The 24,862-nt window shown below is 38.2% G+C and overlaps 1 long non-coding RNA gene across 1 annotated transcript in view; it reads left to right on the top strand.

Annotated features, from left to right (window-relative positions):
- Positions 1-10,611: 10,611 nt before the first annotated feature.
- LOC126715858 (uncharacterized) overlaps positions 10,612-24,862 on the top strand; it is a 49,975-nt gene continuing 35,724 nt past the window's right edge. Inside the window, exon 1 of the long non-coding RNA XR_007651943.1 lies at positions 10,612-10,725. This is a non-coding gene — a long non-coding RNA (uncharacterized LOC126715858). The remainder of the gene's footprint in view (positions 10,726-24,862) is intronic.

The raw sequence follows: 24,862 nt of genomic DNA on the forward strand, positions 1-24,862 counted from the left end.
CCCCTCTCCTTACAGACAGCCCCGTCCACATTAGCTTTATACCAGCCTGTTTTGGCGGCTTCCAAGAGGGAGTAACTGGTCTAGAAGCCTTACATGGGGGGGGGGGGGGATTCTCATGCCGAAACTCCTTCACATATTCCTCCATATCACGGCAAAGTTTATGAGCAGATTTACGTTGTCCTCCAAATTTGACCGTATTCCTTTGGTTCCATAGTCCCCAAGCTGTAGCCACAAACAGCTCCCAATCAATCTCAGGCTTTCTGCTTCTAACCTCCCACACAACCTCCAAAAACTCATCCGTTGGGTAAGGCAAGAGAGGTAACTTGAGTCTTGATTCTCCCCAAACATCAGCAGCAAATTTACATCCCCATAGGACATGTTCAACATGTGCAACTATTACAAGGACTTAAATTAGAAACATGTGCAACTATTACAAGGACTTAAACTTAGATAAAAAAAAAATCTGCAACTTACAAGGACTTAGATCAGAAACATCTCCAATTATCACGAGGACTTAAATCAGAAACATCTGCAACTATAGCAACCACCAAATTAAAGCACTCTCATTCAAATTAATTATAGCTTAATAAGGACCAAGCAGGGACTATGATCGACTTTGAAGGACCAAAGTTGAATAGTATCCCCGACCTCAAGTTCATTATTTTCTGCGATTTCGTTCCAAGGTGAGGTCAACATGTAAGAGTTGTTGCTACCTTGCTTCCACTTTTTCAATGAGATGCTGCATTCTTTAAGGCATGGCTGTATTAACTGAACTTTCATACCTTTGTAACGAACCCCATCTTCTTCCTTTTGCTGTAGACTCATTTGTTCATCTTCGCTCAGAAACTCAGCTATCATTTGTCCTTTTGGAATTGAAAGACGAGCAAAACGACCCAACATATCAGTTTTAGATAGTTTCTTCTGGATCACAAGCTTTACATCAGAACCTTTCTTAGCCATGATTATGTTCTCGAACTCCTTAGGCATGTCTGGTGGTGAGTACGGACCGGCTTGCTGAGTCACTACTCTGGGGTTCTTGGATGTGGATGGTGAGTTTGAAAGGGTTCTTTTCTTGTGGTGTTTCAGCTTCTTGAATTGGGTGTGGTTGAGACTCATGGGTTTGTTTCTCATAGATATTTCTTGGTGATATTTCTGATCAGCAACACTAGCGACCTCTAACAAGCACTTAAAGGGAGACCAACTTGGGTCAATGTGCACACCCTTGAAATCGTGAGAGCTCACCATGGTACTGAATGGGTTCCTTCTTGAATTGGGTGTGGTTGACAGAAGAGGGAGATTTTAGTAGTGATGGAGAATTTGAGAGATGGGCTTTGGGTATTTATAGGCAACATGGTTGTTATCACGAGAGGAGAAGGGGACCTAAATGTCTAAAACCCTGTCCCTACTTTTATAACCCGTCAGCTTTCCACACCACTCCATTTAACTAGGTGGTCTCTTAGTTTTTGGTTTTTTCACTTTGGCCCCCAGGGTTTTGTAAATTTAATACAAGTTGTTGCAGCCAAGCTGAAGTGGGAGCATGAGACTTTTGACTATAACTGGGACACCACAGAAATTTTATTATCTGTTGTGGCCTGGTTAATTCATAATTGGCAAAAAGACGTATGAATAACTCGTCAGCTTCCCATAAAAAACAAAACTCGTCAGCTTAAAAGTTAAAACCCAAACCAACCAATCACCATTGAGCTAGGTGGTCTCTTAGTTTTTGGTTTTTTCACTTTGTCTCCCATGATTTTGTAAATGTAATATCTGTTGTTGCAGCCAAGCTAGAGTGGGAGCATGAGACTTTTGACTGTAACTGGGACACCACAGAAATTTTATTATCTGTTGTGGCCCAGCTTAAAAGTTAAAACCCAAAGCAATCCATCACCATTGAGCTAGGTGGTCTCTTAGTTTTTGGTTTTTTCACTTTGGCTCCCATGATTTTGTAAATGTAATATCTGTTGTTGTAGCCAAGCATAGGCAAAAGGGTGCGCATGAGACTTTTGCCTATAGCATTTGCATTAACTCATGCAAAATTTTTTGTCTATTTTAACATAAGAATATACTTTTTTTTTTATTTTACATATTCACTTTTCAAATAGACTACATCAAATTATCTATTTTATACTGTATTTTATTAAAATATTAATTTTTCTTGATTTTTGAATTGTTTCACTTTTTTTATATACAACAAACATCATCAACTATTTTTCTTTATTCTCGAGATATGTAAAGAAATAATAAACAATTAAATACAAAATGAATAGTATCAATATAAATTTATATGATTACGGTAACAAGCTTGAAAATTTACAAATTTCTACATGGATTGATGTAAATCATTTTTAATCAAAACTTTGTAAATTTTACATATTTTTCTATAATATACTACTGACGAGAATGCTACTGGGCCACCACAGACATTTTATCATCAGTTGTCGGCTTCTGGCCAAGTTAATAGGCAAAAGTCTTGTATGAATAACTCGTCAGCTTAAAAGTTAAAACCCAAACCAATCCATCACCATTCAGCTAGGTAGTCTATTAGTTTTTGGTTTTTTCACTTTGAACCCAATGATTTTGTAAATGTAATATATGTTGTTGTAACTTGTAGCCAAGCTAATAGGCAAAAGTGGGCGCATGAGACTTTTGCCTATTAACTGGGCCACCAGCACGGAAATTTTATTTTCTGTTGTGGCCAAGTTCATAGGCAAAAGTCTTGTATGAATAGCTCGTCAGCTTAAAACCCAAATCAATCAATCACCATTTAGCTAGGTGGTCTCTTAGTGTTTGGTTTTTTTCACTTTGGCCCCCAGGATTTTGTAAATGTAATATCTGCTGTAGCCAAGCTAATAGGCAAAAGTGGGCGCATGAAACCTTCGCCTATAACTGGGCCACCACAGATATTATCTGTTGTCTGTTGTGGCCTAGTTAATAGGCAAAAGTCGTCGGCTTAAAACACAAACCAATCCATCCCCATTTAGCAAGGTGGTCTCTCAGTTTTTGGTTATTTCACTTTGGCCCCCATGATTTTGTAAATGTAATATCTGCTGTTGTAGCCCAGCTAATAGGCAAAAGTGGGCGCATGAGACTTTTGCCTTCATTGAAGCCTGACATGGCAACTAGGAAGGGTCTTTTGTTTTTGGTTTTTTTGTTTTGTTTTGGCTTTTTTTTTTTTTTTTTTTTTTTTTTTTTTTTTTTTTTTTTTTTTTTTTGTGGGGCGGGGGTGGGGGGGGGGTGGGGCAGGTAAATTAAACTTTTATTTAAATAGAAACAGAAGCCAAATCCATCTTTCAGGTACCCAAAGCCAAAATAGGAGGAGACAAATAAGAACTATTACCAAAGAAATTTGGATTAAGGGTAGAAATAGTAATAGAATTAAGTTCCCTCTTAACCCAGTGTTGATGCTTATTTTGAGGCCTAATAGCAAGAAAAAGTCCAACAATATGGGTAGAGAATAGTTAGTGGATGGTTAGAAGAACCATTAAACCTGGATGGCAGGAGCAGTGGTTCATAGGCCCATAAAGTGCATAAATGGGCCTTGAGGAAAGCAATTGGGCCTAAAGGAGCCTTGAAAGATAAGTAGAAAACTCATCGGTATTATGTGATGTAGCAAAGTAAGGATGGGCCACAGCAAGCCCAAAGTAATGGAGTAAGAAAGTAAGGGGTTGATGGGGAGCCCATGAGCCCCAAGAATGAGGAATAAGGCAATTGGGCCAGAAAAGCCCATGGGTATGCAAAATTAGAAAATGGGCCAAGGATGCCCAATGAAAGTAAATGGGCTAAGAATGCTCAAGAAGAAAGAAATGTGACAAAAGAACCCATAAGCAATGAAATGGGTCAAGAAAAGCCCAAAGTAGCATGAGTATGAAACCAATGACCATATTGAGTCATTATGAGAAGAATAAGCAGCAAACCCAAAAAGGCCTAATGAGCCCAGGTTAAATAACACCATGGTGGGAACAGCAAAGTGGTATGGCAGAAAAAGGTAGTAGAATTACGGAAGGAGCAAAAGAGTAAGCTGAAGGAAGAAAAACCCACCATCAAGCAAGACCCAATCCCTAAAGAGAGTAGGCCATAAAGAATGGGAAATCAAAAAATAGTTCCCGCAATAAGAGGTCAAGGATGAGCGGTAGAATGCACGGACGAGCCTCCAGACCATGGCAAACGCATGAGTAGCAGACAAGTTTTGAACAGAAGTGGAGCACGTACAAAGCCCAGACACCACTAACCTGTACCCAGCCAATACAGGAAGTGGTGGGTCATGGGTTAGAGGTAAGAGAGGGTATGGTTTGGCAGTGGGGAGAGGAGAAAGCCTATTCTGGGGTTCTCACTCAAGTTCTTTTAGGGGAAATGTCTTGTTGGGATGACATACTACCCAAAAGAACTAAGAATGAGCTGAAACCACTAGATGCATGCCATGAGAGATAGAAAGAGAGAACACCCACACTGTGGCAAATAAGGATGTCACAGTGAGCAAGCAAACAAAATAATCTTCTTTGTCTAATGATGGGGAGTGGCGCAGCCAGCACAGGTAAGTGGTGGTGACTAGACAGTTGACAAACTAGTGGCGGTCGGCAAGGACACCCAGACCAGACAAAGGTAGTTAAAGGCTAAAATGGTAAAAGCCAATCACAGTAGGCAGTATATAAGGGACCCTTGCTGTGCACTCGGGATCATGATCACGGCAATAGTAACCACTAGGAGAGAATTACAACATTACTACATGGGTAAGCTTTGAGAAAAAGAAAAGCAGAGAGAAAGAATTAAAAAAATAACAAAAATAGAGAAGAAAGAAAGAATTAGGAAGAGAAAACAGAGAGTGTAGAATGGCAGGCATGCACCGATAGGCTAATCCCTTCTCTGCCTTTAAAAGCCTACCCTCTATTAGAGAAAAAGGACTCATTTAGGCACAAGCCATTCAGGCCCATTCCCTTAGAGTGGGTAAGTTCCATGGCAGAATTATCCTGTGAAGTTACCCACGTTGAGAAAGTGGTTTCCTCCTTGGCCTTACCCCCGTAGCATAATCAAATGTGGCAAACTAATGTTTCATTCTTCAATTTTCTCATTTATTATTATTACTTTTCATCTCATCTTTGTAACCTTACTCAGAATGTGTTTTCTTTCCCTGTTTTGACTAAGAATTTCTCACTTGTCTTGCCTTAACAGTAGTTTATTTCTTTCATCATTGTTTTATCATATTTGTTTGTCATGACTCTTCTGTTGCAATTGCACCTGCCGTGGGCACGTGATTGAAGTTTCGGCAAACGGGGCATAGTTTGTGCACAAGCCGGTTCAGAGTGGGTTACAATTGGATCGGTCCCAACCCTCCTATCCAGAATATTCGGGGCACAATACAGCAGGAGATAGTCCAGCCCAAAATCACAAAAGGCCCACCACACCCAGGAAGAAAAAGAAAAAAAAGAAAAGACTCTTGATTTTTTTTTTCATTGGTGAACTCATTTGAAAACATTTCTCTAACTCATGATTTCACTTGGCACTTCTCCCCTTACCCATGGCACCATAGACCATGAGTTGAACTCACGATTTCAACTCTTAAAATTGTGAATTCAACTCACTTTCTTATTATAGTTTTACCCTTTCATGGGCGGTGCCACGTTAAGGCAAGGGTGGAAAAATTTTATATATAATAATTTAAAATTTTTTATTTGTCTATCCTTTAAAAAAAAATTGGGAACACCCTCAGTTTTTTTTATGCCAATAAAATTAAATTTTTCTTCATAATTTATTTTACATTCAATGGATGAATGATTGCTTGGTTGTGTACATTGAAAGAGATGTAACTTGTAGCATTGATAATGAGACTTTCATGCAATTATTTCAAAATACGAAAACTCGTAGAAGGCAATTGTAAACTGTGGGGGGGTATAAAACCGGAAAGCCCATATCGATGTTTGTGCTGGGCCCAAGGCCCGATCCAAGGAAGGCCCACCCCTTGGCCATGGGAAGGACCCTCATCAGCCATAAATATAGCCGAAGGCAAAGGGAGCAACTCGGTTCTGGTGATGATATTTCGGGTCATTTCCCCGAACAAGAAAAGTACTAAAATGACAAAGAACAAGGGAAAGGCTGCCATTACTGCAATTAAGTACTCTGCACCTGACAGAGCCATGCTTTTCAGTTTTTACAACCACCTCCAACCACTTTGGGTATGGGCTGATGGGACAAGTACCAGCCCTATAAAACTGAACCTACACGTGAACGTTGGGGGGAGGGAAAAAGCTAGTATAAAAGGAGAAAGAAGCAGTCCAGAAAGAGGACTGGGACAAGGTCCAAGAACCGGAGCCACCCAGGCCGTGCCGAGGAGAAAGTCTTCTTGGAGAAGCTCAGTTCACCTCTGTGCGATCATCATGAACACAATGACTAACGACTGTCTGTTCACCAAGGCCCAACCTTTTAGCCCACTCTCTACAAATTCATTGTATTGGGCCCGCTAGTTCAAGATCCCACCTACTGTGTGGTATTGGGCTGAAAAACAAGACCTTACAATTAGCACCATCTGTGGGAAGGCTTGTGCGTTGGCGCAGGCGGCGGTTAGTCATGGTAGAATCAAGCCCCTGTCAACAAGGGTCCCTCGAAAGAAATAATTTTGGCAGTGGTGCAAGCTATGCGAAAGCCTCTCCATCATTTCCAGCAGTACGCGGTTGTTGCCCTAACTCGGCTCCCACTCAAGGCTACACTTCGAAGTGCCAGTGGCACGAGCAGTTCTAGGGGCTTCTAACATCAAGTCTATGCCCCACACATTTGTCAAGGGGCTAATTCTCGCGGGTCCGGTAGCCCGATTCACCGAATTCCCATAAGTGTTAGACAGAACCAAGGTCTTGTATAGTCCTCGGACTCAAACCTATGGGGAAACCAACTACTTCAAGAAGAAAGTGCTAGACAGAACCAAGGTCTTGCATGGTCCTCGGACTCAAACCTATGGGAAAACTAGTCACTAGAAAATATAAATGTTGGACAGAACCAAGGTCTTGCATGGTCCTCGGACTCAAACCTGTTGGGAAACCAACTACTTCAAGAAGAAAGTGCTAGACAGAACCAAGGTCATACATGGTCCTCGGACTCAAACCTATGGGGAAACTAGTCACTAGAAAATATAAGTGTTGGACAAAACCAAGGTCTTGCATGGTCCTCGGATTCAAACCTATGGGGAAACCAACTACTTCAAGAAGAAAGTGCTAGACAAAACCAAAATTTTGCATGGTCCTTGGACTCAAATCTATGGAGAAACTAGTCACTAGAAAATATAAGTGTTGGACAAAACCAAGGTCTTGCATGGTCCTCGGACTCAAACCTATGTGGGAACTAGTCACTAGAAAATATAAAAGTTGGACAGAACCAAGGTCTTGCATGGTCCTCGGACTCAAACTTATGAGGAAACCAACTACTTCAAGAAGAAAGTGCTAGATAGAACCAAAGTCTTGCATGGTCCTCGAACTCAAACCTATGTGGAAACTCGTCACTAGAGAATATAAATGTTGGACAGAACTAAGGTCTTGCATGGTCCTCGGACTCAAACCTATGGGAAACTAACTACATCAAGAAAGGCTTAAGTCCCAGACAGAATGGAAATCCCGCGCGGTCCTCGGACCCCGAGCTTTAAGGAAATTAACACAACCAAGTGTTTAGACCCGGTATAGTTATGCCTCGGTCCTTGGACCGGATGCCCAAAACAAGTTAAGGCTATGAATATCATCTGAAACATGGCAAAGCACCCTAGTGTTCGGCGACCCCCTCGGACAGTCCATTTTAGGTTACACATCCTCGGTGATCACCCCATACGCAATATGGAACATTCAGCTATTATCCCGATTGGTCTCATATGGTTAACCTACTTGAAGTCGGCATTATTGTGCCCTTCAGTTTTGATAAGTTCAAAGTGATAACTCTTTGCTAACGAGGGCATCGGCCCTAAGTACTGTTCGAAAGAAAAAGACGCCAGTACATCCATTCACAAAATAATTATTGCAGAAAAGAAAGAACATGCAAAATGGGATAAAGTCATCTTTTATTAGACAAAGAAGTAGTACAACATACAAAAAAGGGGCTTAGACAAGCCTATACCAGAAGCTAACTATAGAAAAAAAAAAAAAAAAAAAAAAAAAAGAAAAAAAAGAAAAGAAAAAAAGGGATACACGGGAACGATAGATCCTTCAATTTTGCTCTAGCAGCGACTAAGCAAGTTTGGATGGCACCAATGATGGAAGAGAAGAAGAAGCGGAGGCACCTGGTCCACAACCTTACTGTAGCAGCGACTAAGTAAGTCTGGATGGCACCAGTGATGGAAGAGAGGAAGAAGCGGGGATGCCAAATCCCCATACCAGCTCTAACAGCAATCGAGCAAGTATCGTATTTGCAGCGATCGAGCGAGAACGGATGGTACCAGCGATGGGAAATCTTAGTGTTGTCGCACCAAAAATTTGATGCGACCTTCACCTACTTTGGATTTTGGCTGAAGAAAGAAGAGGCTCCTTTCTCACCTTATCGAGGAGAAGAAATGTCTTGAGTCTTTGTCTCCCTTGCCCTGACTGGGCCATTTTGAATCTCGAAGATACCCAAGACTTCTGAAGAGTGTGTGGTCCCTTCACCCTCATCCTGGCCATGACCATGTCACTCCCTAAGGCTCAGTCACACTGGTAATGGGGACTTTGGGCACAATTGGAGGGTTAGGGATTTGAAAAGCTTAAAAGGTCTGCAAATAAAGGAAATGACCTCCCACCATGCTTTTTATATGGGGGGCAGGCCTGGTGGCATTTAATCTGAACAAATCTCCAAGAAAAACTACAAACGCGATAAGTCCCGCTCAATTCCTAAAGCAGTCTTCAACCGTTGGATTCGCATTGCCTCATAAAAAGACCTTAATAAAGGCGCGCCTCGTGTACAGAAACGGCAGGAACGTAGCGTGGGTAAACTAAAAGAATGTCTTATAACCAAGGACGTGCCCCAGGCAAATGAAAAGGCTCCAGCATTGATGAAGGACAAGACTTGGCAAGCCATGACATAGGCCCGACGTCACCAAAACCCTCCTCTCCGTCCGAGGAGTCGGAAAGCATGATTTTAAGGGGTTATTGTGGGGGGGTTATAAAACCGGGAAGCCCATGTCGATGTCTCTGCTGGGCCCAAGGCCTGATCCAAGGAAGGCCCACCCTTCGGCCATGGGAAGGACCCTCCTCGGCCATAAATATAGCCGAAGGCAAAGGGAGCAACTCGGTCCTGGTGATGACATTCCGGGTCATTTCGCCGAACAGGAAAAGTACTAAAATGACAAAGAACAAGGGAAAGGTTGCCATTACTGCAATTAAGTACTCTGCACCTGACAGAGCCATACTTTTCAGCTTTTACAACCACCCCCAACCACTTTGGGTATGGGCTAATCGGACAAGTACCAGCCCTATAAAGCTGAACCTACACGTGAACGTTGGGGGGAGGGAAAAAGCTAGTATAAAAGGAGGAAGAAGCAGTCCAGAAAGGGGACTAGGACAAGGTCCAAGAACCGGAGCCACCCAAGCCATGCCGAGGAGAAAGTCTTCTTGGAGAAGCTCAATTCACCTCTGTGCGATCATCATGAACACCATGACTAACGACTATCCGTTCACCAAGGCCCAGCCTTTTAGCCCACTCTCTACAAATTCATTGTATTGGGCCCGCTGGTCCAAGATCCCACCCACTGTGTGGTATTGGGCTGAAAAACGAGACCCTACATAAACTATATGTATTTACGTGTTTTTTTATTGTTGTTGTTATCAATATATGAATTTCTCTTTTGTGTAATTTATCCTTCTTAAAGAACATCCTAAGAAAAATTTCTAGAGCTGTCATGTAACCCTTTTATTCAAAATACGGTACATTCAACAGGGAAAGCCAAATTTCCCCCACCTACCTTGGGATAGGCCACAAATTCAAATCTTCTATAAAAAAGAGAGAACGAACCAGAAAGCAGCCCTTAAGTTAACCAAGTACCAGGTAATAATGGCAACATATGATGTACCTTGTATCTCATACATTTCAATATAATAAAGTTCTCTCTCTCTCTCTCTTTTTTTTTTTTTTTAAATTAATAGGAGGAAAAAAAAAAGGGCTTAACAATGGCTGCAAATAAAGGCATCGCTACTTTATCAACAAGACATAAGATAAATAGTTCAATTTGCAATAGAATTTATCGCATGACGTTCAACACAATGTCAGACGTAATCACAACTTTACATGGATAAATTACACATAGGAAGATCATCATAATTGAAAACAAGAGGAGGATTAAAGGTTATTAGGAAATTAAATCTAAAAATACACATCAAGGAAAGAACAATAGCCATCTTTCCACCTTTCATCACCCTGGTTAATCTACCAGGCAAGCCATACAACAATATAAATGAGAAATGTGAGACAATTCAAGTGTGAGAAGTCAAATTCTTTACGTTATTATCTAATTTTTTTCCCCTACTGAATATATACCTATGAAATTTTTTTCCTAGTACCATTTTGATCTACCTCGGACCCATTGTGGCATCTCTACGTCTGCGTCTCCTACCTGATCTTCCTAATAGCACTCCACCGCCATGGCGATGGAGGCGGCTAACCAGCGACATACCACCACTGCCATCATCATCGCTGTTATTGTTATCATCTTGATCAGAGGAATCCAACCCAACATCAGGAGAGGGGTGGCGAATACCAACAGCATTCTGATCTGATGCATGGTGATGAAAGGTCCTCTCAGACTGATGCCTCAGCCGTCTACCATGGTCATTCCCTGACGACGGCCCAAATGCATGCAGTAGAAGAGAGACATTCACTAAATTACTATCAAAGCCCACCTCAAAGCTCCCAGCCCTCTCCGCCATAGCGTTTACATCAAAACATCCATCCTCTTCATCTGAATCAAAAGCATTATGATTACTTTCTATTACATAGTCTCCAAAAACCATTGCCGCTGGCATTGTTGACCTTATTGTGCTGATTACTTATAGTGTTCATGTTCGGATGTTCTGGTGTATTTTTTCCAGTAAATTATTGTATTAATTTCTAATTTTTAATATTCTTGTTTTCTTTTTTAAATTTATTGTAAAATCAACTTTAGTAAGTTGTTATTCATAAATATATTACACACATAATTATCAACTGATCGACACAAACACACCACAAACTATAAGTATCAACTTTGATTTTAAATTAGCAATAGCTAATTAGTTGATAGATTTATAGTAAAAAAATAATTATATTGTTATTGCTCCGTATTTTCCTTAGTCTTGTATAGTTCCTAGAGAAGAAATATTGAAATTAAATATTGGTATAATTTTATCCAGGAAAAAAAAGTTATAGATAATTTTATAATTATATCAATAATAGTTACAATTTTTTTTTTTTGAGAAATATAATAGTTTCAAATTGGGATTTGACTAAAGATATATATACATATATATATATATATATATATTTTTTTTTTTTTCTTTAAAAAAAAAAAAAATCTGATTACCCATTAACCAATATGATTTTGAAAACATAGTTTCTTTATTGTTTGATCTCTGAGGAGACGGAAAGGAGCTCAATAAGAACATAATTTATAGTAAAAGGACTTCTTTTTTTTTTTTTTTTTTTTTTGGGGTAAAAATAGTAAGAACTTCGTTGGATACAAAATGAATGTCACTTTTTCTTGCTAAGAAAATTTGCACATGACGCAAAAAATGGTGCATGAAGCCATGGACTCTACTTTGTTTGTACTACACTACTAGCTACTATAGCCTACTAGGTGATGACTCGCAAAATGCATTAACATGCTACAATTTTATTTCAAAAACTTTCATATAAAAGTTTTTATATAATCCACGTGTCACGCTTATTCTATGATGTATGGTGTAATTAATATTTTGATTGTATGAATTTAAGGATTTGAAGAAAAATTACTGATATAAATATTACTTGATATAAGTTTAAAAACACATGATGATTTGAACTTTGAAACCTTTTCTCGATAAACAAAAGTCGAAAAACACATATTATATTATGAATTTAAAATAATATCTTATGCCTAATCATCTACTTATGAACAAAGCTTAAATCCATTCTTGTTACCGCCACTAATCTTTTTAATATGGTGAGAAAGCATAATTTTTCATATTTGACAGGTTAAAATAGTAGTGGTTTTCAGATCCATGCATGCATTTTTAGGTAACAAGTAGCCATTGATTCACACTACAAGTCTACAATATATTCAAATTTTGGTGAAAAAAAACATGCCACAATGAACATGTCACCCAAAATTTAATTCCATGAAGTCAAAAACCTGACAGTAGAGAAGACAACAAATAATAATGCCAACAAATAAAAGCATCGCTACTTTATCAGCACACCATAAGGTAAATAGTTCATTTTGCAATTGGGTTTATTGCATGACATTTGAACACAATGTCAGATGGAATCACAACTTTACATAAATAAATTACACATATATAGGAAGATCATCATAATTGAAAACAAGAGAGGAGGACTGAAGGTTATTAGAAAATTATATCTAAAAATTACACAACAGGGAAAGAACAATAGCTATCTACTGATGGAAACGCAAGGGAAGAAAAGACATAGTAATTTTTTTTTAAGAGGAATAAAAGAACACTAACAATCCCTAACAAAGTACTTAAAGGTAGACCAACTTGGATTAGTGTATGCACCCTTGGAATTGTATGCATAGGCCACAAATTCCAATCTTCTTTAAATAAAAAAATAATAATAATAATAAATAAATAAATAAAAAAACCGAATGTGGTTGGGTGTGGGGTGGATATGATACAGGTATGCCTTGTATAGTTGTATTACATTTCAATATAATAAAGTTCTCTTCCAACAATGGCAACAGATAAAGGCATAGCCACTTTATCAACACGACATAAGATAAATACTTCACTTTGCAATTGGATTTATCGCATGACGTTCAACACAATGTTAGATGAAATCACAACTTTACATGGATAAATTACACATAGGAAGATCATCATAATCAAAAACAAGAGGAGGATTGAAGGTTATTAGGAAATTAAATCTAAAAATACACAGGAAAATACATCCATTACTATCAACTTGGTCTCTAAATAGTTACTGATTTTGTTAATCTCTGTCACAATGATTAGAGACCAAATTTGTCAAACTTGAAATAAGGACGGATCTAGGATTTTAAACCAACGGGAGTTGTAGTATAAAGAATAAAAAACTTTAAATAGGCATCTATATAGTATTAAAAAATTATAAATACTCAAAATCGTTGTTTCTAAATATATTAAAATGCAATCATTTACCAACAAAGAAAAAAACAAAAAACAAAATAATGTTTTTTTTTTTTAATACTAGGCTGGCTAGAATTTTTGTTATTGAATTTTGAGTATTAACAATGGTGGTGCTAAAAATTTTAGCTTTTAGCACCTCAAAAAACTACTTTATCTATTTTACCACCTCACTTTATAATACACCCAATATCAAATATTGTTCTATTTTTTTATAACTTCATTTAAAATAATATAAAAAACTTATTAAAATAATAAAAGAAAAGAGAGAATTTGAGTTTTTTAATTAAAGGAAGAGATATAATCTTAATAAAATGTTGTATTTTATTTTTAACAACTTATTACAGTGAACTGGTATATATACTAGTTTACTGTAGTTGCAAAAAATTTAGCTTTAACTTCTCCATAACACATGATTTTTTGGTTCTTTGGTGGTAAAATAGTTTTTTTTTTCCCTAAAATACAATCACCATTGTGAATGTTTTTATTATTTTTGTTAAGTTTTTGGGTTGGATAATTGCTATTTGGGTGAGGCTAGCTAGGCTTATAAGAAGAAGGAGGCTTAAGGTTTTGGAAGGAGGGCCCAACTACAAAAATGAAATATATAATAACTAAAAAAAAAAAAATTGGACTCAGGGTGACCCGGGCCCCACCTAGGTCTGTCCTTGCTTTGAAATGTTTTGGACTTAGCTGGTATTAGCCCAAATTTCAAGAATATTGGCTGTATTTTATTTGATAAAAAAAATTAAAAAGATGGGTTGAGGAATTTGGTGAAGCCATGTGAAATAAAACACTAATGGGAGGGTTTTAGGCTTTTGCAAAAAATGGCATGCGATTGATTTAATAACTATTTTTAGAAACATTTTATGGGAAAATGATATATCAATTAATTTTTTATGGTTTTTTTTTTTTTTTTTTTATATTTTCCATAAAAGTGGTATTATAACTTTTCTAAAATGGTTTACTATACTAGTTAACCTAAAGGTACCCATTAATATGACCCCAATACTAATAGGGATTTTTGGGAATTTGGGGGGGGGCAATGTGAAATAAAAAACTAATCATGATGGAAGGGTTTTAGCACTTAGGCCTTGAGTGGTGATAGAAGAGTGTGGGGATAAAAGAGCTAAGTAAGAGTATTGGGTCGTGGGTTGTGCCTGAGGATGATCAAACAGTAAGAGAAGCACGTGGGTTAATGGGCCAAGGACAAGGTCCATTAACAACGAACAACTGATGTCTCTCGAGGAGCCAAACTTCCTTGGGAGGCGTTGTGCGAGGCTAGAGCCCGACCACCTAGAGAGTACCGTGCAAGAGGCAACCATATCTTGGAAGATAAGTTTCAGGGAAAGGAGTCAACAGTGAACTAAGAAATATCTAAGAAGAAGGCTACTACCACCACATTAAATGTTTTGCACCTAACCAACTGGCCGCATTTATGTGGAAATGACTCCTGAACAGTGATATTCAGCCTTACAGCCACACACAAATTTTCTAGGAAGGTTCTAATGGGACAAGCATCCAGGAGATCATCTACATAGTCAACAGGTGGAAGGCTAGTGCTCCCATGAAAGAAGAGACATGTAATTCAGAGAGAAAAAGAAAGAACTCTTTGTACTTAAAAGGAAAAGCTTGAGTTAATATAAGAACACTCCCTTCTTGGACTTGACTGAGGAGCATAATTCCTTTCAATTTGTGTTTTCTTATCTTTATGACTTGAGTCTAATCTATCATGACATGTATTTGACTTACTGAGTCTCTTACCTATAAAATCCACTCTAACAAATGTATTGATTTGGGCTCGTTGGGCCTTTATCCATATTCTTTGGGTTGAGGGTCATACACCAGTCCTTACAATTGGCGTCGTCTATAGAGAATACTGGGAAAGCGTTCATAGTCTTGTGTAGTCATGGTGGGTTCAGGACCAAATCGAGAAAAGTCTGTGGGATTTCAACACTAGGACCATTTTCTCAACTTAAAATGGAGGTGAGATCGTGAAGTAAGTGTGCACACATCTCATACCAGTAGGAGTCATTCTAAAACTGGGAGTCATGTATCGCATGGGGAAGAGACTAGAAACCTACAATTGGAAGTTGATCATTTGCGTAGAAAATTACGTCCTAGGTAAAGGATGGCATCTCCTTCAAGCTTAGGATCTGAGTTTGGGGATGATGATAGTTACAGGCCAAGGCCAAGGTCAAGAACTCCTCCTAGTGAATCTTTTTCCTATAGGGAGGAATGTCATCATAGACAGGGGAGTAGGAGTCCGGCTCATAAGAGCTTAGGGAATGATGCAATGAGCATGGCCCTACGCTAGATTTCAAAATCACCATTTATACGGAGGATTGAAAGGGGAAAACTTCTTCGTCGGTTTGCGCAACCCACTTTTACCATTTACAATAGGAGGACAGACCTAGTGGAGCATGTTAGTCACTTTAATCAGAGAATGGTTGTTCATTCGAGGAATGAGGCCTTTATGTGCAAAGTGTTCCTATCTAACTTGGGGCCTGTCGCAATGAGATGGTTTAATGGGTTGGAAAAGGGCTCTATTAGCTCCTTTCAACAGCTCACTAGGGTCTTCAGGGCTTGATTTGTTACGTGTAGTAGGGTTCCTCGTCCCTTTAATTCCTTACTGTCAATGGCAATAAGAGAGGGTAAGACTTTAAAGACTTACTCCAACAGATATTAGGAGATGTTCAACGAGATAGATGGAGATTTCGAGGATGTGGCTATAAGGACATTTAAGGCCGGCCTTCCCACTGAGCATGATTTGAGAAAATCCTTGACCAGGAAGCTTGCACGAAGCATGCGTTAGTTAATGGATTGAATTGACGAGTACAAACGGGTCGATGAAGATCAGCAGCAAGGGAAAGGGAAAGGGAAAGCGAAGGTGACCCCCCCTGACCAAAGAGACTTTAGGTCGGAGAGGTATAATCACAATCGACCCAGGAGAGATTTTCCTGTACATGCTAGGCACTTTACTGCTCAAGTAGTTAATACAGTATTTAGGGAGCCCGTACACCAAATCCTTGTCAAGATAAAGAATGAACCATAATTCAAGTGGCCAAAAAATAAGATGGGAGGAGACCCTACCAAGCGTAATCAAGGTCTTTATTGCTAGTATCATCAAGACCGTTGACACACTACAGAAGATTGTAGAACTTTACGTGATTATCTTGAGCAACTGGTCAAGATCGAAAAGCTGAAACAGTTTCTGTACCAGCCATTTGTATAGGAGAGTCAGTTTTGGTCAGCACATCAGCTAGAGAACATCTTGAGACCATCCTTAGGAACAATCAATGTAATTCTGGTAGCCCCAGGTCGGATTGGCATACACTCATTTGAGGTCATGTTTGTATCAAGTTCATACACTGAGGATCCAGTCCCTGAACCTAAATGGGGGAAGATGCAAGTCCAATCAACTTTGAGCTTTTCCGATGAAGATAAAGTTAGAACTTTTCAGCCACATGATGATGCCTTAGTGGTTACCCTTTGGATAGGGGGTTATGATGTAAGGAGGGTTCTGGTAGATCAAGGCAGTGGTGCAGAGATCATGTATCCTGATCTGTATTAGGGACTTAAACTGAAACCCGAGGATCTAGTCAGCTATGATTCCCCTCTAGTGGAATTTGATGGGAAGACTGTTATCCCAAGGGGCATGATTAGACTGCCTGTTCAGGTAGGGTCAGAAGTGGTGGAAGTGAACTTCATTGTGGTGGATGTGTGAGAGACCTCAAAAAAAAGCGTCCCTCAAAAAAGAGATTCGGGTACCTTTTAAGGTACCTCTCTTTTTTGGTAAGTAGTGTGGAGTTGCCACATATTTTTTATACCAAAAAAAAGAAAAAGAAAACCAAATACATAATTGAATTGTTGTCTTCATTGATTGAATAAAATTACATATCTTGAAAATTACATAGCTTTGGGTCCTAGTTACAATCTACCAAAATAATTACATGGCTTATTGTCCTAGTTACATTCTACCCAAAATAAATAAAGACAACGTTAGGTCTACTTAACCAATGACCTAAATTCGGAGGTTAGGTTACAAAATGGGAAGGTGTTAGGCAGGGGCGGTGCTACACTTTATTCAGGGGGTTCAAATGAACCCCCTAACTTCAATTTTTTTTATATATATAATATTTTTTTTGTTAGTTTAATACTTCAATTTATTCTTAAAAATATTATTTTTGCACACCTTGACTTAAATTTTATACACCCTTATTACAAGTATTTCCAACTCTAAAAGTAAGAGTAAGTATTTGTGAATTGAAAGTGTCATTTTTTATTATAAATTTATATTATATGTGTGTGAGTGTGTCGAATATTGATTGTGTGTTTTACTTTTTGTTATAATGTAATTGGTGTAAATAATGATGTGTGTGGAAGTTTGTGTATACAGTAGAAATATAAGGGAAATGTTTTGAAACCACTTTTATGAAAATATAACAATTGCCCTAAGGGCATCCATTAACATGACCCTAAATATAATATAACTTTATATAATTTAGTAATTTGGAAATAGAGAGGGTTTGTTGTATGTGTATGTATTGTTATCATGTTATAATAACTTTTTGTTATAAAGTCAGAAAAATTCAAGAAAAAAATTGTAAAGTTAGTAATTGTTCAAGTATTTGATTAGTTAAGTAGACACGTAGTGTATTATTTATGTATGAATGAGTGTGGTTGTGTGCATCGATAATTAATACAAAGCCAATGAGTTGAGTTTATTCATTTAGTTTAAAATATTTTTATAAAAACAAAGACAAATAGATAATAACAACTGCATAAAATAAAAATAAAAATGTTAGAAAAACTTAGTAAAATAAAATGGTCAAAGCTATCCACAATGGCAATAAATACTTATAATGAACTATAATGTAACAATTCAAAATTTGAAAACTTGCAGAAGGAAATTGTAAACTTCATTTTTTTTTTTTTTTTTTTTGTCGATAACTCAATATATTCAAGTTCTCTTTTTATTAAAATTTTTTTCATTTAAGTTTTTTAGTGACCCCCCTAAACAAAATTCTTGGAGTTGCCACTGGTGTTAGGCACCCATTCCATCCAAACAGAGTTTGGTTTTCTAGACTTTTGTGACCAATATACCATTTTATGCATGTCATGAAAGATATGTTGAACATGTGAATTTAAAATTAGATCACACAAACTTATTTATGAATTAAATCTCTTCTTTTGAAAAGAATCAGATTTGTTTTGGTTGGTGAAAAAATTTGATTTTGATTTGTCAAAATACCAGATCTGTTTTGTAGTATGTAGAAAAAAAGTGATTTTTGGAGATAAAAATTCAGATCTATGTTTCTTACATAAAACAAAGTCTTTTGATTTGAAAAAGTATCAGATTTGTTTTTTTAAAGAACTAAAAAAAAGGGTTTTTGATAATAGAAAAAACAGATCTGTTTTATGATAAATAAATAAAATGGGTTTTTGACAATAGAAAAATCAAATATGTTTTTATGTGTTTTAAAAGAATGAAAAAGATTTTTTTTAAGAAGAGAGTTTCATTCATAGTATAAATTTATGCAACATGAATTAAACAAAACAAAATCAAACACAATCATGACTAATCTTTTTCTTATTTCAAAAATATGTATGCATTAAAAAACTCAGATCTGTATCTAAAGAAGATACAAATCAGTTTTGATTAAAGAAAAATTTAGATCTGCATCTAAGAAAGATGCAGTCATGTTTTATTTGAAGAAAAATTCAGATCTACATCTAAGGAAGAGACAGATCTGTTTTGTTGTGAAGAAAAATTTAGATCTGCATCTAAGGAATATGCAGATCTGTTTTGTTTTGAAGAAAAAGAATTAATTACATGCAGATCTTTAGAATTAAGAAACAGATTATATAAATAATAAAGGAATCAAAAACATAGTTTCATAAACTAAATTAACAAGTTAACATATGAATATCTAAAACAATTTATTAAACATGCATCATCATGATATGGAAAAGCATAAAAATAAAGGGTTAGAAAACAACCTCTTGCATGAGCACACTTTGTCCTTGAGAGGATGTTTTAGGGTTTAAAGAAACTTATTCAGTTATCCTTGAAACCTAAAAACCCTAGCTTCAACAGAAAATCAGAGAGGAGATCAGAAAATATGAGCTGTTGGGAGCCCCAAAACATGTGCCTCTCAGAGTGTAAAAAAAAAAATGTATTGAATTATGAGGTTCAGTCTCTATTTATAGAGGCCAGAAGACTCTAAAAAATAGGTATGGACAATTAGGGTTTGAATCTGGACGCATCCTTTTACGAAAAGATCGAAAATGATGTGCCTTATCCTCACCCAAAGGCCGTTGGACCAAAAACTCAAAGATGCCAATTCGACACTCTAAAAGTGCCAAATTGGCCTTTGGACCCCGTACGCACTTTCGTGTTCGGGTGCCGTTTGGACTTCTCTTCTAGGGTTTTTTGACCGGTCCTTGTAACTAGACGTGTTTCCATCCTCTGTCTACGATTTTTCATCTCTTTTCTAGATAATTCAGATTATCCATAATTTTATTGTTATCTAATCATCCCTTTTATTCCTATGCATGTATCCCTATTTTAAACACTAATTATCAACCAATCACAAAATTATTTAATTAATTTTAATTGTTTAACCAATCAGAATTAATTTAAATTAATCATGTGTGGTCAACTTTACCTAGACACAGTGCATGTTAACCATGCAAACTTGATCATGCGATATCTTTCGATCCGATAATCCGATTTGATAACTGGAAACACCATTGTAACCGTTAGAATCTCAAAATCATTTTTATGATATGCAATGAATGAATTGATGCATGTAATACAAAGGCAAGTCGATGCATGTAATGCAATTATGATTTTTGGGGTACATGGATTGGTCATTCAAGTCATTCTCATTGATTAAATCATGGGTGCAAAATTGAGTGTCTATAGGATGCTTATTCACCTTATACTACGATCTTAGCAAGACCGTGGCTTCATGCCATGGAAACTGTTTCTTTGACTTTGCATTTAAATGTGAAGTATCCCTCTGAGGACCATGTTGAGGAGTTGATTGGAAGCTAAGCCATGGCAAGGCAATGCTTGGTCACTGCTATCAAACACCAGTCCGAGGGTGAACCCTTGGACATCTCCAAGAAGGCCTTGTAGCAATTAATGGAGGTAGAAGTATCCTCGGACGTTGCAGGTGAAAGGGTGAGGTGTGAGGAATTAGAAAAGGTTATCATCGATGCCGATGCAGAGAGGTGCTTCCAAGTTGGAGTCCAATTGCCTCCTCAAGAGAAAGAGGAATTACTAGCTTTCCTTAGAAGGAATGTGGATGTATTTGCTTGGAACGTCTATGAAGCTCCTGGAATGGATCCGAATTTCATTTGTCATCATCTAAATGTCAACCCAACCATTATTCTAAAGAAGCAACCACCTTGGCGCTCTTCTAAAGAACATGTTGAGGCTGTCAAGGAAGAAGTGATGAAGCTTAAGCGTACAGGGGCAATTAAGGAGGTTTTTTACCCAGAGTGGTTGGCCAATACAGTTGTGGTGAAGAAGAAGTCAAGGAAGTGGGGAGTTTACGTAGATTTTACTAACTTGAATAAAGTTTGCCCTAAGGATTCTTTCCTGATTCCTCGGATAGACCAATTGGTAGATGCTATAGTCAGTCATTTTCGAATGAGTTTTTGGATGCATTCCAGGGGTATCATTAGATACCATTAGCTTTGGCTGAGTAGGTGAAGACTGCTTTCGTGACGCCCACTGGGAATTATCATTCTCGAGTAATACCTTTTAGATTGAAGAATACTGGGTTTACCTACCAACGGATGATGACTAGAATGTTTGAATCTCAACTTGGTAAGAACATTGAAGATTACATTGACGACACGGTCATGGAGAGCAAAGTGGTGGCCGAGCATTTGAGTGATCTTGAAAATGTTTTTGAGGCACTGAGGAGACATAAGTTGCATCTCAATGCTTCGAAGTGTTATTTCGATGTTAGTTCTGGTAAATTTTTGGGCTACATGGTCACCCATCGTGGAATTGAAGTTAATCCTGATCAGATTAAGGCGATAAACGACTTACAACCTCCTTGGAATCCCAAAGAAGTGCAGAAGTTGACTAGGATGAATGCAACCCTAAATAGATTTATCTCCCGGTCAGCAGATAGATGTAGACCATTTTTCTAGCTCTTGCACAAGTGGAAAGGGTTTAAATGGAACGAAGAATGCGCCTGTGCCTTCCAGCAGTTGAAGGAATACATTTCTCGACCACCTATTCTCTCTAGACCCAAGAAAGAAGAAGTCCTCTTTGCCTACATTGCAGTGGCATCTCATGTAGTAAGTTTGGTTTTGGTAAGGATGGAGAATGGGGTACAGAGACTAGTATATTATGTGAGTAAGTCATTGCAGGAGGCCAAAGTCCGTTATTTGCCATTGGAAAAAGCCATTTTGGCCATAGTGCATGCTACACAGAATCTCCCCTACTATTTCCAGGCGCATATCGTTGTAGTCCTAACTCAACTCCCTTTACAGTCATTACTTCAAAAATCCAATTATACAGGAAAAGTTGCCAAATGGGAGACAATTTTGAGAGCATTCGATATAAAGTACATGCCTCATACCTCTATCAAAGGAAAAGTTCTTGCATACTTGGTGGTCGAGTTTATTGAGTCTCCAACAGCGGTCGAAGCCGAGGAGTAGGGGTCTGGGGGAGAACAAATTTCAACAGTTTCTATCCATGGACATGTACCTTAGAAACTCTATGTTGATGGGGCGGCTAACCAAAAGGGGTCTGTAGTGGGAATCGTAATAATATCTCCAGATAGAATTACTATTGAAAAATCCTTGAGGTTGGACTTCTCAACCACTACTAATGAGGCAGAGTATGAAGCCCTGTTGATTGGGGTAGCTATGATCAAGAAATTGGAAAGGCTATTGAGGTCTTCTCGAACTCAAGGTTAGTCGTCGGGCAAATTAAAGGAGAGTTGGAGGCTAGGGATCAGAGGACGCAAGGATATGTAGTTAAAGCTCGGCAGTTACAATATGGCTTTGAGTCTTTCTCCATACAGCAAGTCTCGAGTAGTAGGAATTCTCATGCAGACTCTTTGGCAACTTTGGCAACCTCCTCCGAACAAGACCTTCTTCTGATCATCCTTATAGAAGATCTGTTATTGAAGATCTGGTGAGGCCTGCTGAGGTCGAAGTGATGAAAGTCGGAGTATTCCAAATCAAGGTTGGTTCCAGTTGGATGGACCTCGTACTTTTCATTCTTGAAAGAAGGAGTGTTACCTCTTGAAATTGGTGTGAGGCAGATAAGATACGAAGAAAAGCTCCTCGTTTTTTGTTGTTCGAGAAACAAAAGTTGTATAAACGCTCTTTTTCAAGGCCATACTTACTTTGTATCCATCCCGAGGCAGTGGAGCCACTTTTGGAGGAATTGCATGAAGGAATATGCGGAAGTCATACAAGGGGCAGATCATTGTCACATAGGGCTCTTACTCAGGGTTATTGATGGCCAAGCATGCAAAAGGAAGCACAAAATGTGTTAAAAAGTTTGATCAATGCCAAAGGTTTGCTCCAAACATTCATCAGCCTAGGGGTATACTGAATTCTTTGTCTATTTCGTGGCCATTTGCATTGTGCCTGGATATTGTAGAGCTATTTCCTAGAGCTGTGCGAAACTATAGGTGGCTTCTTGTTGGAACTAACTACTTCACAAAATGGGTTGAGGCCAAACCATTGTTTAACATTAGGGATGTTGATGCAAAGAAGTTTGTTTAGAAAAATATCATTACCCAATATAAGATTCCGCATACATTTATCTCGGACAATGGGCTTCAATTTGACAGTAAGGCCTTCAGGAGGTATTGTTGTGAGCTTGGCATTAGAAATAGGTATTCAACCCCAGCCTACCCGCAAGGGAATAGGCAGGCTGAAGCAGTTTATAAAGTTATAATAAGTGGGCTCAAGAAAAGATTGGATGAAGCAAAGGATAGATGGGTCGAAGAGCTCCCATATGTTCTTTAGACATATCGGACAACTCCTTGTCGTTCAACTAGGGAAATGCCTTTTTCTATGACATATGGATTCGAGGCCATGATCCCTCTAGATATTGGGTTTTCGACGTTAAGGACAAGCTTGTTCAATCCCGACAACAATGATCAATTACTAAAAAGGAGCTTGGACCTAATCGACGAACGAAGAGAAGCAGCCATGGTTCAGTTGGCGCACTATCAACAAAAACTCAAGTAAAGGTATGATATGGGTGTGAAGATTAGACCATTAGCACTGTGGGATTTGGTGTTAAGAAAGGTAGAGGGAGCTGTAAAGAACCCATCTTAAGGGAAACTAGGACCTAACTGGGAGGGGCCATACCGCATCACTTCAGTAGCCAAGGCAGGAGCTTATTTTCTAGAAGATTTAGATGAAAATGTTATGCCACGTCTGTGGAATGTAAATAACCTTCGAATGTACTATTATTAATAAAAGGCAATCTTGCCATCTTTTATTCTGATGATTACTACCTAAGTTCCTTTTTATTTGTTTAAATGTTAAACAGAACCTTGGTTATGTCTGGTTTCTCGGACCACATACCTTGGATAAATTAATACTTTTTATTTGTTTGAGTGTTAAACAGAACATTGGTCATGCTTGGTTCCTTGAATCACATACCTTGGGTAAATTAATACTTTTTATTGTCTGGTTCCTTGGACCACATACCTTGAGTAAATCAATGCTTTTTATTTGTTTGACTGTTAAATAGAACCTTGGTCATGCTTAGTTCTTTGGACCATATACCTTGAGTAAATTAATACTGTAGGGCCTGGGTTCGAGCACTTTTACTGTTGGATGAATGGTCTCAAGCCCAACTAGCCCAATACAATAAATTTGTAGATAATAGATTTAAGAACTAGGTCTTAGTCTGGACTACAACAACTAGACATGGTTATATATGAATTGGGTAATAAGGATATGGGTTAAAACATGAAATTTTGTCCGAGGAACTTAGTGTTCTTCTTCCTCCTTCAGTACTAGGTTACAGAGGTTTCCAAGATCATGCAAATTGCTACCGCCTTCTTCTTTTTCTTTCCTCCTGCTCTCTTTTTCTGATCCCCATTCTTGGAGAATCTCTCTCATTATATATCTCCTTCTAGTTGATCTTGGCCCTCTATCTGTTGATCATGCAGGTCATCATTCGAGTGCTCGTCCGATCAACCACGTTCCCAAACCCTCTGTGAGTTGCGGCAACTAAAGCCGCACTGTTCAGGGGTCATTTCCTCATCAATGCGACCAGAACGTTAGTTGGGTGCATTCAATGCAGAGGTGACAGTTTCTTCTTGGATTGCTCCTACACCATACCCCCATGGGTGTCTATTGTATTTGTACTTTTTCTGGGGGCGCTCTGGGAGACTGCCTTTGACTACGTGCCGTTCTTTCCTCCTGGGATTTGGGATGTCGAGAACAAGGTCGTCCTCGGCAACGTTTCTAGGTTATTTAGGCTTTCTTTGTTTGACCTCAACCATTTCTCCCTCCTCGGCATGGGCCTTGGGCTTAGTATGAAATGGGCCGAGGTTGTCAAATTCTTTGAC

Source organism: Quercus robur, chromosome 2 (assembly GCF_932294415.1).
Source record: "Quercus robur chromosome 2, dhQueRobu3.1, whole genome shotgun sequence".
Lineage (NCBI taxonomy): Eukaryota > Viridiplantae > Streptophyta > Magnoliopsida > Fagales > Fagaceae > Quercus > Quercus robur.